The sequence below is a fragment of the Protopterus annectens genome, chromosome 12.part0 (genome assembly GCF_019279795.1).
Source record: "Protopterus annectens isolate FY-2018-M chromosome 12.part0, PAN1.0, whole genome shotgun sequence".
Lineage (NCBI taxonomy): Eukaryota > Metazoa > Chordata > Ceratodontiformes > Protopteridae > Protopterus > Protopterus annectens.
The window spans coordinates 626,038,434-626,058,186 of record NC_056746.1 but is presented as its reverse complement, the minus strand read 5'-3'; the positions used below and the strand labels follow the sequence as shown (position 1 = coordinate 626,058,186).

The 19,753-nt window shown below is 40.6% G+C and overlaps 1 protein-coding gene across 1 annotated transcript in view; it reads left to right on the top strand.

The window, feature by feature from the left end:
- Positions 1-19,753, top strand: part of VPS35L (VPS35 endosomal protein sorting factor like) — a gene marked incomplete in the record, with an annotated part of 3,288,436 nt that overhangs the window by 1,656,302 nt on the left and 1,612,381 nt on the right.

Here is a 19,753-nt window from a genome sequence, read left to right as displayed (position 1 = left end):
GAGGGGTTAGGAGGGAAGAAGCAGGGACCTCCACCCTATTGCCTGACCTTCTCCTTCAGGGGATCATATGGGTAAATTAGGACCATAAATGAGAAAAATGAAGCAGACGTTTCTCACCCAGATTGGAGATGCCAGGCTGTCACTAGTGACTGAATGAATGAGCTAATAAGGCAGATGTAGGGATGCCACTGGACAAGATCACAGGGAAGGATACAAAAATAAAATTTAAGACATTTCTGTTGTAAGTGACTATTTTTTTCATTGCCATCATTTTAATTTTAGTTTGTATGACAGAGTATCTGTAGCTGCAGTTGCATTTTATTTAACATTATATTGACTTCATACTTTTTCTAATTTAAACTGTAATGTTCTTTGACATCATAAGCAATGTATCAAAATGATTATTTTTACTGTTCTAATCTAAAATGAGTTAGTTCTCTTTAATCCAGCTCCAGTAAGTGACTTTTTGTGGACTACCAACCAGTATTTTGTTAAAATAGTATTGCTACTATGCCTTCAATGCACAAAAGACAGCTCAGAATTCAGCTTACTGCACACTGCTAAAAAATGAAGTGCAACATTACCAGTTTAATGCATCTTATTATATTAGCTTATGTGGTTCTCTTACACATTCAAAACAGTGTGCCAGAATGACTACAAACATCAGAGCATCTGTCCTTTTTCTGTACCACTTATCTGCTTCAGGGTTGTGGAAGGCAGAAACTATTCTGGCAAATAATGGATACAAAGCAAACATTAACCTCGTTTTAGACAACAATCAATTACAGGATTTGCATTTCCATAGCAAATTTAACACTGCAAGTCAGTCTTCCAGAGGAATGAGACACACCTGATAAACATGCCATGAATCTGGAAGCTTAGTTTCCCACATGAACAAAAATAGAAGCAAACCCTCACAAAAGACAGCATTTACTGGTGACCCATTATGCCATGTACACCAGATCTGTACATAATCAAACTTCAGAATTTCTAAGATCCATCATGATTTGCCCTCCTTAGTGGTTTAAGGATTGTATTATTTTCTCTTCATCATTTTTTTTGCTCACAAGATGTCATGTTTGGGGTCTACTTCAGGTAATCAAACTTTCACTTCCCAGAAACCCACTTAATCTAGATGAAAACACCAAACATTCAAATAAGCGAAGGTTCACATTACCAGATTTCAACACATTGAATGGAGGCAGCTGGCCAACATTCAGCCAACAAACATGCCGCAGTATGTCAAACCCACCCAGATGGGGGCCTCTGCCCCCCCACACCCCCTCTAACTAAATATACAAACTCCAAGATCACACTATACTGGGAAAAAATGCAAACTTCCCCCTGTTGGCCAACTGCCTCCATTCCCTATATAGAAATCCGGTGATGTGAAAAATCGCTTAATTGAGCGTTCGGTGTTTTTATCTCGCTTAAGTGGGTTTCAGGTAAATGAAATTTTGATTATGTGATAGGGACCCCTTTTTTGAGGACATGCACATTCTACACCAGAGCACACTTTGACATCACTCAGAGGAGAACATACTTAATTCCTGAAACTGCCAGTTATTTTCAATTGCTTTCACCTTTTGGATCCTGTTCCTGACTTTCATCATGGAAGTGTTCCTGTGCTCAGTGTTTAAAGCACAAAGGCCCAATAGGCATCAAGTTGGTGGCCAATTAAAAAGTCATAAGTTGCACAGTTAGGGGAAGGATCATGATTTGAACTCTGCTATACTTGCCAGTGATTTAGTGGTTAGTTTGTAGAACTGGGCTAATTTAGGTTGAATACTAACATGTTGCATCATATTGAACACTGCTGCGGTAGCATTAACTATATGGATTATGTCCTGCAAAGGATACAACAGCCAGCCAGCTTCCAAAGCTTCGGGACACCTTCCATTAACCCAAACTGTCAGGCACCTCCAGCTGAGCTTGACTAAAGGACAAGTTTAGGTGTAAAGTCATTCAGAGCTTTACTGTTGCCAAAGAATATGCTCCTCTGAGGCTTTTGAGGATTGACAGTCTGCTTGTGCTTTCCTTTGCAAGGTGCATATGTTCTCTTTGGTGAAAAAAGCTTCCATTTTCTTAATTTTGTTGATGTTTTATTATATTCCTCTTCAGGAAAGTCATTTTAAAGCTCAGAGTGTTATGTTTTAATGGACTGTCTTGAGAATGTAACATACTTTTAAAGAGAACGCTCATTTTTTTTCAGTCAGCATAAAACTGGTGTAAAGTAACTGAAAACATTTCTTTCTGTGGAGAAATTTTGCTTATTTTACTCTTGTGGTGCTGGCATGGCATTTTAAAGTGCTTTTTACTGTGTTTTTCTGTCAAAAAAGTAACTTTTGTGGACTTGGTAGTGTTTACCACCAATTGCTGCTTGTCTTCCTTGGGGAACAAGGCACCTTTTTGGCTTAACCATGGAACAGACTACCAGTTCCATGGTTGGCCCTTCTTCCAGCCACTAAAAGAAAAAAAAAATAAGCAAATGGCCTTTGCCACCACAGCACGCTAGCAGTTTGGCTCAGCTGCAAGTAGTTAACTCTGCTCTAGCCATTTGTGTTTTCTCAGACCTCTCATCTTTTAGCCCAGACCCCTCTAGTGTAGCACCTACCACTGGGTGGTTACCATGTTCTCTGCTGCTCTTTAAATCTTCTTAATGGGCAAGTGAAGAGTGTATTTTGTTGGTCCTGGGAGAGGGAACAGGGAAAGTTTTCCTTTTGTATCAGAATACTGTACCCATCCATGGGGAAGTTGCTGTTGCCATTAGTAAAACAGCTGGCCACATTTTTCCTGTCAAAAAGGAACAGAAAACAAAGCATGTATCTACTTCTCCTGAATTTTCTTTGGATAAGAGGAGTTTACTGGGTCTGGATGAGAGTTTAATTCAGGCTATAAATCCTTCTTGTAAATAGTTTCTAGTAAGAGAAAGAGAGATTCCTCTTTTCCTGAACAGATTCAAGATTCTGAATAGGAAGATGCAGGTTTTTTTTCCCTCAAGTTTCTGATTCAGACAGAATAATGCCAACAAAGCTGAAAAGTAAGGTATACAAGACTGTGGTGTGACAAGTACTACTGTATGGTACAGAAACTTGGGCAGTAAAGGCAGAACAGGTGAAGAAGCTAGAGGTGATGGAAGTGAAGTGGCTGAGAAAGGTGGTAGGATGCACACTGTGGAACAAATGAAGAAATGAGGACATAAGAGCAAAAGCCAAAGTAGATCCAATTGCAGAAAAGATCAAAGAAAACAGATTATGGTGATTTGGGCACATGTGTAGAAAAGCAGAAGTCAATCTGGTGAGGAAGATTTCAGACAGACAGGAAGAATGGATGAGGAAGCGAGGACACCCAGCAAAGAGGTGGATGGACTGTGTGAAAGAAGATCAGAGACAGTCAGGCATGAGTGTTGAAGAAGGCAGGAGTGTGGCACTGAATCGAGAGAGCTGGCAAAAGTTAACACGATACCCCAACCCCATGTAGAAAAAAAATGGGAAAAAGGGGTCTGCTGCTGCTGCTGATGACTTGGAGGAGAGATTAGTTACTGATTTTCCCTGCTGAGGTTTTTCTTTCACTGAGACTATTGCTAGAATGTGTCATTGTTTTCAGTGGGAGAACACTGAGGTTTCTCAGTCCCTCAGAAAATAGTATAAGTGGTTACAGAAAGATTTTCCAGAACATACAATCATTCCTCCTGTCCTATCTGCTGTAGAGGATGTGTGTGTGTGTGTTACTACCTGCAATTTTCTGATAATCAGCCAGCTGCCCCTAAAAAGGTAGATAGGATGTATAAAGTCCCTCAGTCTTTTACATTTGTATACACTATTCCCAAACCTAATTTACCAGGTATAGCTTTAGTTAACCCTTCTGGTGCTACTGTTTCTTATAAGAGTGGTAAAATTATTGATAGGTATGGGGAAAAGGTATATACTTCTGCAACTTTGATTTTCAGAACTTTGAATTGTCAGACTAATATGTTAAAGTTTGTGGAAGTGAATATTTTACTCTGCTTTAAATAACCCAGTTTCTTCTTTTGCACAGTCAGTACTCATTGTTTACTGTGTGTGTGTGTGTTATGATGCTTCTTCCAGGGCTATGGCCACTGATACGGTTTTGAGAGGTTTACATCACTGCATTCTCAGAACCTTCCAGATTATGTTAAAATTGAGATTTTAAATTTTCCCTTAGAGAGAGAGACTTGGTGTTTCACCTCCATGCTGCAGATGTAATCAAAAATTATGATGAAAGGGCAAGCTGATCCAGGGAATCTCTAAGATTTTCCAGCCCTCCTTTTCCAGATTTTCAAAGGAATTTTCTATCTCCTCATCCAGTTTTGGCAAAAAACAGAATAAAGGGTGTGACAGCCCCAAACTGGGCCAGTAATCAAGGAGCCTGAATCCCCACCACTGACACTGGAGAGAGACATACAATTGGAATACAAATGGATACGCAAAGTATTTACAGATGCAGCTGTCTGTATCAAGTATAGTTTCCCTTAACAGCACACAGGGAACGCACTCAGCCTGGGGTCTGGATTTCTGTATATCTGTCTCCCTCCAGGCCCCCAATAAGACTTCCCAGTGGTACAGCTGTAGGGTTAGGTCCTCAGCTGTGTCCAAGCAAAGATCAACAGCACCCTCTCTGTGTAACCAGTGCTTCAAGTCCCTGCCACAAATACACACAAACACATATTGTGAGATTTGATTTTTCACACACACACACACACACACACACACACACACACACACACACACACACACCTACCTGGGACAGGCTGGCACACATTTACCTGCTGTGCCCCCTTTTGCCCAGAGTATAAGGTAGTTATCACTGCCACCAGGCACTCCTCAGTCCGCTACTCTAAGGCCCTTAACAAAGGGGTGTCCAATTATACTGTACAACATTAGTACTAATACAAATGGTAGTAGCTGACTAAGACAGCTAGGCCTTCAGGAGTGGGGTGTCCAATTATACTTTGCAATATTAATACTAAAACAAATGGTAGTAGTTGACCAAGATAGCTAGGCCTTCAGGAGCTGCCCAGACAGTGTAATTAAATAAATATAAGCACTGTCCAAGGTTAAATACTTTCTTGAAGGGCCAGCCACAATAAACGTTTTAAGTATATTTAATAATAAAAGAGCACAAAAGTACTGAATATATATTTACAGTAAACCACAGAGTTCAAATCACAGGAATATTGAAAATAACATTGATGGACAGACTCAGACAAATAAAGAAAAACAATATCTAAACTAATCTTCACTATATTTTCTTGACTGAATCTAGGAGAAGTACTTTTCCCAACTTACTTGATAGAGTAAGACAGATGATGTGGTGAATGGTCCTTCTTGTTGTCACACCTAAGACAAAATACTCAATACTGAGAGAACACTATGTAATACCTAAAACATAATTTCCAAGATGACTGGCAGGATGACCTCATCTGGTCACCTGACTCTAGGTTCTCACAGTATCCCCCTTTGATGCTGAGACAGGAATTTAGCATAGACGGCTACAGTACACATCTAAATGTTTATGGCAGTGCCTGGGGCTTCCCCTCTTTTTACTGAGCTAATGAACAAAGGCTTCTTCCAGAGCTACTATCTTCAGTCCTATGCAGCACAGTGGGATACCATGTTTGTGCCCTAACAATTAATTTAATTTCAAGGGTTTTCCAAAACTAACTGGACTGAGCATAACCACTTCTCTTCCAGTGTTCTCTTTGCTAACATATGTACATACAGTCTTGCATGTATATTCCTTTTCTGTCCAGCAGGATCCACTGTTGATAGATTTTTTTTAACACTAGCATACTTTACAAACACATTTTGATTTTCAAATGTCATACAGTTCTACTACATTTGTAACATAAGCATCTGTACAAATCAGATTGATATTCAAATGCCATACAGTTCTAATACATTTGTAACACAAGCATCTTATATAAATCAATTTCACAGGATGTGTCATTCTTTACAGAACTCCAGCTGGCTATGCTGGCACTAGCCCATATCATCACAAAGAGTCTCAACAAAATACAGATAAATAGATGTTTAAGAAGAAATGACAAGGGATCCTAAAAGAAGTCTTGAACCTCCCTTAACCAGGGACAGTCCAACAACTCTGAATGACTATTCAGGTGACCTTGTGTCTCCCACCCTGGCCCCATTTTTCTTCTAGAAAGTCTAAATCTGTATTTTTTTCTCTTTAGCAACAGATTGTTTCAGACAGATGGTTCGGAAAATCATTTGTCAAGGTTACAGATTGCAGTTGTTTCAGAAAAATGGTTGTGAAAATCATTCATCAGGATTACAAATTGCAGTTGGAGGAAATTCCATCTTTATAAGGGGTCATACCTAATCCTCCAGATCAGACTGTTTTGCTTCCACCAGTTCTTCATCACATGCTGTCTCAGTTACTCCTTCCCAAGTGCGAAGGGCTTTTATTGAAGGATTTCCTATTGGTAAAGAAAGAAAATGTTTGGAGATCATTTCTGGATATTTCTTTTCTAAACCTGTTTGTGATAGTGCCCAAACTCAATATGTTACTTCACAGCAATATTACCTCTTCTTCCTGTTTTAAGTTTTCTGGCTTCAGACATTTCCTAAGGTTTATGTGTGTCTGGATCACATTCTCAGTTCTCTGCCTTACCATTTGGACTATTCACTGCACCAAGATTGTTCATAAAGTGTCTAGTTCAGCTATAGCTTATTGCAGGCTACAGGGTATCCACATTTGTCCATGTTTAGATGACCTGCGTATCCTTGCAGAGTCTTTTTCAAATTGTCAGGAATATCTATCTTGGATGAAAATCTCTTACACAAGCTGGGATTCTGAGAGAGCATTCAAAAGTCTTTCTTTACTCCTTCACACAGGATTGTATTCCTGGAATGTGAACTAGACCCAGCAGTTTAAGAGCTTTTCATCCACAAGAAAAGATAGATCTTTAACTAAATCTCTTTCTAAGGTTTTCTACTCAGACTTTGGCCACTGCAACGGAATACCTCAGGATTTTGGATCTCATGGAATGTATGATTCTCATGATACCCCTGGCAAGACTTCACATGAAAAGATCCAGTTGTGTATGAAGTTTCTTTCGTACCAGCATCAACATCCCTTATCTTTTCAAATCCTAGTGCTGGGGTTTGTCAGCAGAGAAATCTTTTGGTAAAGACAACAGATATACATAAATCCAGGTTCCCCTTCTCACCTTCCTCCTGCAAAGCCGTTGGTCACCTCAAATGCTTCAGACTTTGCTTGGGAAGCTTTTTCAGGGGGGGATAAAAGTTCAGGGGCTGTGGGACACCAAGGACAGACACAAGTACATAAATATCAAGACAGAGCTTGCCCTGATCAAGGCACTCCACTCTCTAAACCATTTTTGGTCCCTGGGACCTATTCAGTTGGTTACAGACAATACCACAGTCATGTGCCATATCAGCAAGCAAAGTGGAACCGGGTCTTATCCCCACTGCAGATTAGCCATGTTAGCTTGGGATATAACTTCACAACACAATTTCACTCTGTAGGCATCTGGTATTCAGTCAGAGCAAACTGTGTGACAAGCAAGCTGAGCAGGACCAGGGCAGACGGTCACAAATGGAAATTGGATCAGGTGGTCTCCCAAGATTTGCTCCATCTGTGGGGTGTTCCTCAAGCAAGTCTTTTTTTTCTTATCTTTGAACAATCAGTGACAGGATTCTATTCCAGGACTCCATGCAAGAAAACCTGGAAGACAAATGTATTTTATTTTCTTTGGACAGGAATGTAACTGAATGCTTCTCCACACTTTCCACTAATATCCATGGTACTTCTGAAGATTCAAAAGGTATCCCCCAGTATCATAGTGGTGACTCCCTTTTGATCCAGGCAGCCATGGTTCTCAATTCTTTTAGAAATGGTCAGGGACAATTTCTACAAGCTTCCTCACAGACTGGATCTACTCACAAAAGAACAGGTGTGTTTGATGCACCCCAACGTCAATCAGTTTCAGTTGACTGCCTGGATGAGAGGATCGTAAATCCTTTTAGGCACCCATTTACTGAGGTTGTGCAGCAGTTACTAACGGAGGCAAGAAAGCCTTCTGCTAGAAAATTGTATATTAGCAAATGGAAACTGTTTTCTAGTTGGCACCAACAACATAACCACCATCCATTCAGGGCTGGCTATTCTGTGTTTCTGCAATATTTGTGTGAGCAACTGTCATGTGGCCTTTCTTATTCTGCTGTCAAGATTCCTTTATTAGCAATTTCAGCATGTCTGCCCATTGATCACCCACTTTCAATGCAGTGTCATATCAAAGTATTCTTGAAAGAGGTTTTTGCATAAGAGGCCTCCCAGAAAACTGGTGGCCCCTCCTTGGGATTTTAATTTTGTGTTAGTGACTGCATAAATATTACTTAATTATAATTGTGGGAATACTAAAATATTATTTAAAATTATAGTCTGTTAATATGGCTTAAACAAGTAAAGGGTCTGTAATAGCAGATTTGAAAGTTTTTAGAGTTTGATTTAGGTTTTACTTCATTATGAAGGTTATTCCATATGGCTGGGCCCATATTCAAGAAGGCTGTTTCACTTATTGTGTGTGGGTCTTTCGGCTTTTCCCAGTTAGGGGTCGCCACAGCAGAACTCCGGTCCGCTCATGATTGGCAGTGGATTTTACGTTGCTGAGTTGCCAGCCCGACGCCCAGCCTTCAACGAAGGCACACCCATTCACGCTTGCACCAACCTGCATGCCTTTAACGTCACATTCTTTAATATTGGTCTAGAGAGTGTTAGTCTTTCATTCTGTGAGCTTTTTAGGGGTAAGTGACAGCTGTAGTTACAAGTAGTCTTTTAGTGTGTCAGTAACCAGTTTCAAGGATCTTACTGATTAATGTAGCTTAGAGAGATGTAGCTCTATTGAGTTAGTCGTCGGTTTTAGCAGGTTACATTGATACATATATCTGTCTACCAGCAGAATATATTTGAATATTTTGTTTTTAGTTGTTTGTAGTTTTTGGGCTGAGTATAGACAAAGCAAAGGGAGACCATATTCCAGTTTTGATACAAGTATGCTTTTGGCAGTGGCTGCTGGGCAAGATCGTAGATGTAAAACATGATAGCAAAGCTTCATTTAGGTTACAGCTATAGTAATGATGTTTTCTGTTTGGAGTGGGAAATTGAGATGGGGATCTGGTCCTAAGCCAAGGTATTTTTGTTTAGTGGTATTTGGTATGGTATTTCCTTTGTCATCCTTTAGAAGAATAGGTCGGCAGGAAGCTAGTTTAGTAGTTGTGGAAAAAAAAGCATCACATTAGTGTTAGATGGAGTTCATTAAGAGTGTTACCATACAGCCAGTAGGTTGCCTTTCTGTGAGATGGAAAGTGAGCGAGTTCTTCAGTTTATGGTGTATGGACACCATTTTTATTAGAAAATGCTGCAGTTTGGTGTTTTCTCTACCTTGATGGCAGGGAGACCTTATAGGAGAAAGCAGTCCATATGGTGTTCATCCTCTTATAGGGCATTCTCCTGCCCTCCCTTGAATGGATATTTTATCATTTAGGAGGAGTTTCTGGAAATGACCATAAGCTAGGAGAAGTCCTCTTTAATCCTATGTTGGAGAATTGCCTTGACTGACATGGAACTAGATATTCTCTGTTGTTAGTTGTTCTCAGGGAAGGCTTTGACATTGTCAAATCTTGGGCAGTCAAAAAAGATGGCCTAGTTGAGGGCGTAGACCTCACCCTTCCAATGTGATCAGGGCCTTATGGTCACCACAGATTTCCAAATAAGACTCATGAATTTTCTGAAACATTTTGTTTTTCATTTGTGACGAATTATGACTTTCTCTCTTTTAAACAATATACCTTGAATGTTTGATGCTTCTTTTTGATGATGTGGTAAGGCTGAATCAGTGGATGCAGATGTTTCACATTAGCTGACCAACATGACATTGTCTTTTCTTTACAGCTGCATATTTGTATCTTCTTTTCTTGTAGCTGTTATCAGTTCTCGTAGCTAGCTAGGAAAGATCCTATTGCACTAACAGTTATGAGCGCTTCCTTCCAGCAATAAAGGAAAAACAGGATATGTATAGTGTTTCAAAACCAGCTGTTGAGTTTTCAGTCTCTCCTTCCTTCTTCCTTGAATAAGATTTCCATTTTGCAGGTTAATTGGTATGTCCAAACACAATCACTAGGTCCTCACACCCAGTATAAACTAATAGCAGCGAATTAATTCGAGACGGTATGTTCAAATAAAGAGTTTGTAAGATTTTGGAAATATTTATCGGTCAGTTCGTGTTTTTTCATACGTATAGGTGGAGGACAGCCTTTATTGTTACATACAGCACGATTCTTTGTTTGCTGCTATTAATTGGTATGTCCTCATAATTAAGTTTATTTCCTGCAATATCACCTTAGAAAACTGTTAGAAATGAAAAATGCCCACCAATTTTAAGTATGGGGACCTCCAAGCAAAAAAAAATAAATAAATAGTAAATCAGTATATAGGCATAAATGTCAATGCTTCTATTCTGGATGTGTCAGTTGATGCTTTTAGCACCAAAGAAATGTGAAATAGAAATTGGACAATTATAATGGGATTTACTGGCAGAGGTGGTGGATAAACCAGAATTAATTTCTATGAAAACTAATACTGTAAGCAACATTGCAGTATGTTTATCCCTTTACAGTTGACTGATAAAACTTATGGGACTTAAAAATATGGGGATTGTAATATATGTAGATGTGTATATGCGGATTTGTATGTTAACATGGGGGTAGATAGAACTATTGGCAGAAAGTTCCACTATACCTGTAAACCCACAGGTGTGATTTATGTTGCACTATGTTCTACCTATGAATTTTTATATAGGGATGGCTTGTAGAACTTTGGATGACAGAGTGTACAGCATCATATTTATGCTGTAAAGAATAAAACAATGCCCTCTATCAACATTCTACAAGTTGTAATAATTTTGAAAACATTTTATTTAGGGAAAATGATTTCATAAACAAATTGGAGATAATGGAAACCAGATGACAGCTGTATTTGTGGTCTGACAGACATCCAGAGTTGGATGCCCCTAATATTAAATGATTTTTAAAAGCGTCCAGAATAAAAATTTTATAGATTTTATTTATATATATATATATATATATATATATATATATATCTATATATATATATATACACACACAAAATATTTATAGTTTACTTTTAGTGTTTTTAAACGATTTATGTGAATTATGTATTCTTTATGTTCACAGAAGCAAGTAATTATCATGCGACTTTAAACTTCAAAGTGGAGTTGCACATGCTTGTTCTGAGGAAGTCTTTGTCATCTATTAGATGAAAGTGTTAAATTATTAAATATGGTCTGTACACTTAAAACTTGTCGGTTTTGTAAGGTGTTATGCACACAGTGATTCATGTTTAAAGAAGTAAAAAATACATTAGCTTATAACAGTAAATCCAGTGAAGCTAACACATCCAAAAGTTGACATGTTTTCCATCTCTGCAGTCTTGGTAGTTAAAACAGTGTTCGTGTCACCACTGATAGTGTCTTCAAAAGCATGTGGAAGAACTATTTCCTTTGCAGAGCCATTTTTTTGGATTCCTGTTGGAAAAGGAAGACCTTGTACTGTGAGTCCCAGTAGTTCAATAATTAAATGGAAATTTCTACAAATGACCGCTAATTCCAAAACTTGCTCTTTTACGTTTTTTTTCTCCATAGAGGATTTTAACCCCCTTTGCCCACAAATTCCTGCTGCTTTTGTAATTTGTACTAACTCCAAGATCTGTGAGTTGGAGAAGAGGGGGATACTCAGAAATCCCACAGCTTCAGTTAGTATGTATTCGTATTAATTGAACTTAGTATCACCAATCGGATCACTCTTCTGGTCCTTGGGCTTTCAACAGACATCCATTCTGTGTAGTGCTGGTCAGTACAAAGTATTATGTAGAGTAAATTATGTGGTTTCTGGTGTAGACACTGTGAATCTAAATAACAGAAACAGATGCACTTTGAGGGAAAGAAGTTGTAACGATAAGTAAAACAGCAGTGTCTTCCAACAGTACATAGCTCTGTCAATTTAGTAGTAGTATTGTTGGTGTAATTTCATGATACTTTCCAAACTCTGTACCTATTTGCTAAAGATTACAGTCTTCTAGAGTACATGAAACTGCTGTTAATTTTGAATTCTAACAGTTTCTAGAGGCAGTAATGTGCAGATATTAGCGCTCCTTGTTAGCGTTGTTGAAGGGAACATTCTTAACATTTTTAGTAGTAAAGACAGTTTAATTTGGCTTACTAGTTCTCAAAGGATCTGATTATCATCGGTAGTGATAGGGACCCTGAGTTTTTTCTAATGCTGGCTGGGTTATTTGCTACTCTTTTTAGGAAATGGCTTGCAGGAATGCTTAACAGCAGGTCTGGCATTGGTGATGCTACCTGTACTGTCACTTTGGTGTGCTGATGGCAAGCCCAGCTTGCAGTTTCAAAACATCTCAATGCGAAAACTGGTGAGAAGAAACTTAAATATGTGCAAAGATATTTTACTATTTTCTTTTTACTGTAGTTATGTTTTCATCAAGTAAACTGGGATTTCTGACTCTAAAATGTGTAGTTTTTTTCTTTTTTTAGTTGCTTCAATTTAACAAACTTGTGTTTTTGTTTAGTCATTGTTGAACAGCTGCCCAGTTACTTCTTAATAGACTGTCATCTGGGCTGCCTAATGATGTAGTTAGGGGAGAAACAGTTGATGTGTGGATGTTGGGGGGGAGGCAAATTTTCTATAGTCTGCAGTAGAATTCAGCTAATACACAAAGAGTACAGTAAAATAAATCAGCAAATTAGTAAATGCAATTAGTTATATTAAAATAAAAGGTAACAAAAGTAAAATAAAACAAGAACTTTCAAGATCGCTGCACATTGATCAGCAGAAAGATAAGTTTGCCTGCCAGCTTGAATAAAATTCATTTTATGGCCATTAAGAACACTGGTTGTCAAGTCAGTGTCAAAGCAAACTTTATTGTCATTCAGAACTACACAGCAGTGTAGCTGAATGAAATTTCAGTGCTTCGTTCTCGATGCAGGAAACAGTTGCACATATAGACAGAGAAAAATTAATAAAAGATCACAGTAGAAATGTAATATGTAGCAATTAGTAAGTAAAGTAGGACATTGGTGACCCACACCCATCCCAGAACAGGAGACAAGGAAGACAAGGAACAATATGAAGGTAATATTGTCAAAGTAAACCACCTGGATGACTGGATGGGAGACCGTAAAAGCCTGCCGGGAATTTCACATATGACCCTCCTATGTATGGGAAGTGCTTGCTAACTAAGATCTCGATTTTAGGCAAGTTATGTTATATTGGGTTTCTTTAGTGTTATATTGGGTACATGTAGCTAGGCTTATAAAGATCTTCAGGTCAATAGCCTAGTAACCACTTGTGAACAATAGCAGTATATCTATGATTAGACTGAATTATTGCACAGTCTGTATATTGCACTTTTTTACAGTCCTTCAGTATGGAGTTACCTTAGTATTGCACTTGGTTATTGCACATCCATAAAATAAGGCACTTGATAGACTAGTTATATAACAGAAGTGGTTGAGTGTTTCGACAGACACGTGGTTTGTTTTTCCCAAGAGTTCAACAATCTAATGTAGAGCAATAAGAAACTGTTATTTAGTCTGGTGGTTCATAGGTGTTTACTAGGCTAACGACCACAAGGGCCTTTTTAAGCCTAGCCATGCTTCCTGAATCTCTGACAAGTTCTGACACCCTTGAAAAGTGTAAGCATGGGCCTGGGAGATGAACCATTTACAGGTTAGCTGTTTGCATGAGAAAGACAGTTGTCAAACCAGAGAAGAATTTCCGGTTTTTCATCCAGTTGTCCAAGTTGCCCTTGAATTGGGTTATGGAGGAACTTTGCATCACATGGATGGGGAGCCTGTTCCATAGACAGGGTTGTCTCTGGGGTACATATCTATCTCTCTAGCAGGTCCTGTTTATATCACAGGCAAGGTTTAAGTCTTTAGAACGGGTAATTCTGGTACTGTTTGATGTTCATCGTGTTTCACTGCTGCAGTCATCACACTTGGGTTATCCTGCCGTCAGGTGGTCCTGCAGTCGGTCAGAGTTCCAAAGTCTTGGTCCGGCGTCGGTTGCTGTCGCTTCTTCCCTGATGTCAGTGCGCCAGGGGTATATAAGATGCATCTGATGCCATTTTCTTCAGTCTTTCTTGCCGCGCGGTGCCCGAAGCAGAAGCAGTTCGCAAGTGCCGGTCGGCCGACTCCTGAGATTTTCGAAGTTGAATTTCAGATCCGAAGTCTTCAGTAAAGCTAAGTACCCCGTTGGGGAAACTTTTTTCTTGCCTCAGACCGATGTCAGAAAAAGTTAATAATTGTATTTCTTGTGGGAAGCAAATACCTCATAAGGACTTCCACTGGCCTTGATCACAACATCACTAGTTGTCGGTTTTGTGCTAGATTTATCAAACGCACTATAAAAAGACGTTTTGATTTTGCTTTGCACTACTTTGGCCGAAGGTTCAATTATACTATGCCGTCGGATCAACCGACGACCGCAATTCCGAAAAAATGCAAAGACAAGGATAAAGACAGGCATCAGAGGTCCAAAACCGATGACGAAACCTCTTCTAGGCCAGTCGCCAGTTCGCTGGTTCTCAATGAGGTGCTTTCGCAGCCCCTGACACCCGCTACCTCAGAGCCACAGGCCGCCTCAGACTCCCATGTGGAGACAACTCAGATGGGTCCGGAGCCGCTGAGCAGGCACCGGCTTCTGAGGGTGTTTTCAGACCTTCACAACTTAACATTAAATCAACAGCCAAGGCAAAGAAACAAGTACAGCATTCTCCTGGACAGTCCTCCATACCTAAGAAACAGATGCTTAAAGTGGCCGAAGACCTCATTACTCTAATCAGAGGTTCCCATCCCCCTCCTGAGAAAAGGCCTAGGCAGGATACAGACTATGACTCCTCTGATCAGGTTTCCATTTCCTCTGATTCCTCTTCAGACCAGGGATACTTTTTGCCCCCCTAGGAGGACTCTGATGCTGAGGAATCTATCCCTTCAGCCTCTCCTCCTGAGGATTACTCTTTTGGGGAAACTTTACATACCACGAGGGAACATTTCCATTGGGAAAGTCAGGAATACTCAGAATCCAAGAAAAGGCTCAGGGATTTCCTCTTATTGCCTCAGCACAGGCCCCTGGCTATTCTGCCTGTACTAGACATTGTGGATGATGTGTTCTCTGAATCCAGCTTATCTCCTGACTCTTTGCCCCCTGCTCCAGCCAAGCCAGATAGGTATTATAGAGTCCCTGACTCTTACAAGTTTCTTTACAAAAACCCTTCTGCTGATCCAGAAACTATTTCCCAGGGTCCAAAAGGGGTTAAGGCTTCCATTGCAAAAAATCCAGTACCCTCTGACAGATATTCCAGAACTTTGGATAGATGGGGGAAGAAAGTATACACATCTGCAACTTTAGCAGTAAGAGCTTTAAATTGCCAGTTTCACATGCTTAAATACCAACAATATTTAATGGCTCAGTTAAAACAGAACATACTTGCTAGCTCAAAAGCTCCTGATTGTAAAGAAGTGCAGGATTTATTGCATGCAGTTGAACAGGTGGGAAAACATACTCTGCAATGTGGTTTTGATTCTTTAGAGACCTCTTGTAGAGCCGCAGTTACAGTTTCTGTTATTCTAAGACATGCTTGGTTAAAAGAACAGAGTTTACCTGAACATGTTAAGGCAAAGTTATTGGATGCTCCTTTACAGCATGATACCTTGTTTGGTGTTAAGGCAGAAGAGGTGTTAAAGAAAATGGAGGATAAAGCTAATCTATGCAAACAGTCAAGGATTTCTTACAGGTGCAGCCACCTCGGTTTAGCAGAAATTGGCCAATAAAAAATTGGTCCTTTCCAGTGTCAGACAGGCCACAGAGAGGCAGATCTCAACCCCAAGGCTCAAACAGACAACGACAGTGGGGCACCTCAAACCCAAAAGGAGGTGAGGACAAGTCTCAACCTTACAGGAAACGGTCACAATGACTTTCCCTTGCCTATGCCAAGCACGTCCCTTCTGGAAGCCCCCTTAGGGGGAAAACTAGCACTTTTTTCTCAAAACTGGCAAACAATCACCCAAGACAAATGGGTCCTGAATATTGTGTCTCAAGGTTAAAGATTCCACTTCCATACTTTTCCAAATCTAAAAGGAATGCCAGACCTGCCACAAAATCAATGGGCAGAGGCACAAAAACAAATTTTAGCCCTCATGGACATGAGAGCTATACAACAAGTACCACAACAGGAACAAGGACAAGGATTTTACTCAAGACTCTTCCTAGTCCCCAGAAAGGACAAAGCCTGGAGGCCTATACTGGACCTTTCAATTCTGAATACTTACCTGGATATTCCGAAATTCAAAATTTTGACATTACAGCAGCTTCTACCCATGCTGGGCAAGAAGGCTTGGCTTGTTACTCTGGACCTCAAAGAGGCATACCTGCATGTCCCTATCAGACAAAATTGCAGAAGATACCTCCGATTCAAAGCTGGTACAAGGCACTACCAATTCTCTGCACTGCCCTTTGCCTTATCTACTGCACCCAGGGTCTTCACAAAGTGCCTGGCACCAGTAATTGCATTTTTCAGACAAAAAGGGATTCAAATATATCCATTCCTGGATGACTGCCTCATTCTAGCAGAGACAAAGGACATTCTACTGCAGCATCTGGCATTGGTGAAAAGGTTGCTAATTTTTCTAGGGTACACAGTAAACGAAAAGAAGTCAAAACTAGTGCCCTCACAACAGATTACATTCCTGGGTGCCAGCTTAAATACAACGGCCCAGATGGCTTACCTCACGCCAGACAAACAAGTGCAACTAACTCAATATTTTCAACTACTAGCAAAAACGTCCCATCTCCCTGCAAGAAAAATTCTGCAGGCCCTGGGATTCATGGCATCCTGCATACTACTAATACCATATGCCAGACTGCATATGAGGAAATTACAATGGTACCTAAAAAGTGTTTGGACTCAACATTCTCACAGTCTAGAAGCAGTAATTCCAATAATTCCCTGCCTACAACAGGAGTTTCGATGGTGGGCACAGGCATGTCACCTAAACAAGGGACAGCCTTTTACCCAACCCACAGCCAGGCAAACTAACAGATGCTTCAGATTATGCCTGGGGAGCACACATGGCAGGAACATGCATTTAGGGCAAGTGGACCAGATGCATCTTCACATCAATCAAAAAGAGATGTTGGCTGTTCAAAATGCCCTAACAGCTTTCAAGGACCTTCTACACCCAGGACAACTATTACTAAAGACGGACAACACCACAGTAATGTGGTACATAAACAAACAAGGGGGCACTCACTCTTATCCCCTATGCAGGCAAGCCATGACCTTGTGGAACACAGCTCTGACGTTCCGCGTTCACCTGCAAGCACAATTCCTGCCAGGAAAGAAAAATACTCTGGCAGACGACTTAAGCAGAAATATCATGGACCCTCACAAATGGAAATTGAACCCACAAATCTTCAGCATGATAACACAAAAATGGGGATGCCCAGACATAGATCTTTTTGCCTCCCCTCTGAATTACCAACTACAAAAATTCTGCACAAGGACTTATCACAAACAAGCATGGAAAGTGGATGCTCTTCTGTTCAGCAGGAAAAACCTAAAAGCCTATGCCTTCCCACCACTGCCTCTCCTTTCAAAGGTACTCTTAAAAGCCAGACAAGAAAAAACACAGATGATCCTGATTGCTCCAGACTGGCCATGCCAGCACTGGTACCCTATCTTAAGGAACTTGGCTCAGGGCCCACCATCGATTTTGCCCCAAATTCCACACCTTCTGACTCAACAAAACAATCAGATCCTGCACGGTCAGCTCAAAACCCTAAACCTGGCTGCATGGCAGGTACTTTAGTCAAACAGGCAACACCTCTCTCTAAAGTTGTTATGGATGTCATTTTGGAGGCCAGGAGGCTTAGCACTAGAAAGCTTACTCAGAAAAATGGACGAGATTCTGCGCCTGGAACCAGGCTCACAGCCTTGCCCTCTTGTTCCAAACATTCCTCAGATTTTACAATACTTAACTGAGATGCTGGACAGAGGCCTATCCTTTTCATCTATTAAGATTCACGCCTCTGCCATTTCTGCACATTACAACACGGATCCTCCTTTATTTTCTCATCCTTTGCTAAAGCAGTACCTCAGAGGGGCTAAAAACATAAGACCGCCCCGGAGAGCACCAACACCAACTTGGGGCCTCAATTTCGTTTTGGAAAAACTGACCCTACCACCTTTTGAGCCAGCCAATACAGCCAATCTAAAATTGTTATCATGGAAAACAGCTTTGCTCCTGGCAGTAACTTCAGCACGAAGAGTCTCAGAGCTACAGGCATTAATGGCAGTGGAACCTTTTATAATATTTCATCAGGACAGGGTTTCTTCAAGGACAAACCCTACCTTCATGCCAAAGGTGGTATCTAGTGGGGCTCTTAACCAAACCATCCATTTGCCTACTTTTATCCAAACCCCCAAAATAAAGGGGAGAAACTTCTGCATTCTTTGGACATACACAGGCAGCTACTCTTCTTCTTGGACAAAACAAAAGCTTTCAGGAAAACTGATCAACTCTTTGTAGCATATGCTGCAGGATCACAAGGCAAGGCTATCTCAAAGCAGACTATATCCAAATGGATAGGACACTGTATTCAGTACTGCTACACACATCATGAGGCACAGCAAAATAATGGGTATAGTTCCCCATACTAAAGGGGTGGCGTAAGCCACAAAACTATGGGCTAGGCTTGTAAATGCCCTCGGGCAGATAGCCTAGTATGAACCTATGAACCTATGGAAAATTAGTCCCTAATAACAGTAGGCCTCATTCCACCAGGGCAATAGCCACTTCAGCAGCCTTTCTCAGAGGAGTACCTACCAAGGAAATTTTGGAGGCTGCAACTTGGAGTTCAGTGCACACCTTCACCAAGCATTACCACCTGCCTCTTTACTCTAAATCCAGAGCAGGATTTGCCACTGCAGTTCTGCAGGGCCTCTTAGCCAATCCTAACTCTTTATAGACCAGCCACCCAAACTTAGCTTTGGGATTCAACCCAAGTGTGATGACTGCAGCAGTGTAACACGATGAACATAGTACAGTTTTGTACCTACCATAAATGTAGATTTTCGAGTGTTCACACTGCTGCAGTCCAGTTTACCCTCCCTCCATCCCATCTGAACTAGCTGGACTTGTCTATACCCTTCTATCCTATACAACATTTGGGGTGTATTTGCTGGTAACTGAAGGTATTGTTTTTATTTTATATGTATATTTTTGATTAGCATTATCTATTGCATACCCACTTGGGGGCACCTGACATCTGGGGCAAGAAAAACTGAAGAAAATGGCATCGGATGCATCTTATATACCTCTGGCACACTGACGTCAGGGAAGAAGCGACAGCAACCGACGCCGGACCAAGACTTTGGAACTCTGGCCGACTGCGGGACTGCCTAACGGCAGGATAATCCAAGTGTGATGACTGTAGCAGTGTGAACACTCGAACATCTACATTTATGGTAGGTACAAAACTATACTTTTTGTGGATATGCAGGAGGTCCATCAGAGTGGGGTCTGACAATGCCCTGTATGCCAGGCATAAATCTCCCCTCAAAAGCCTGTAGGAGACAGAAGTGGGCTTTCAAT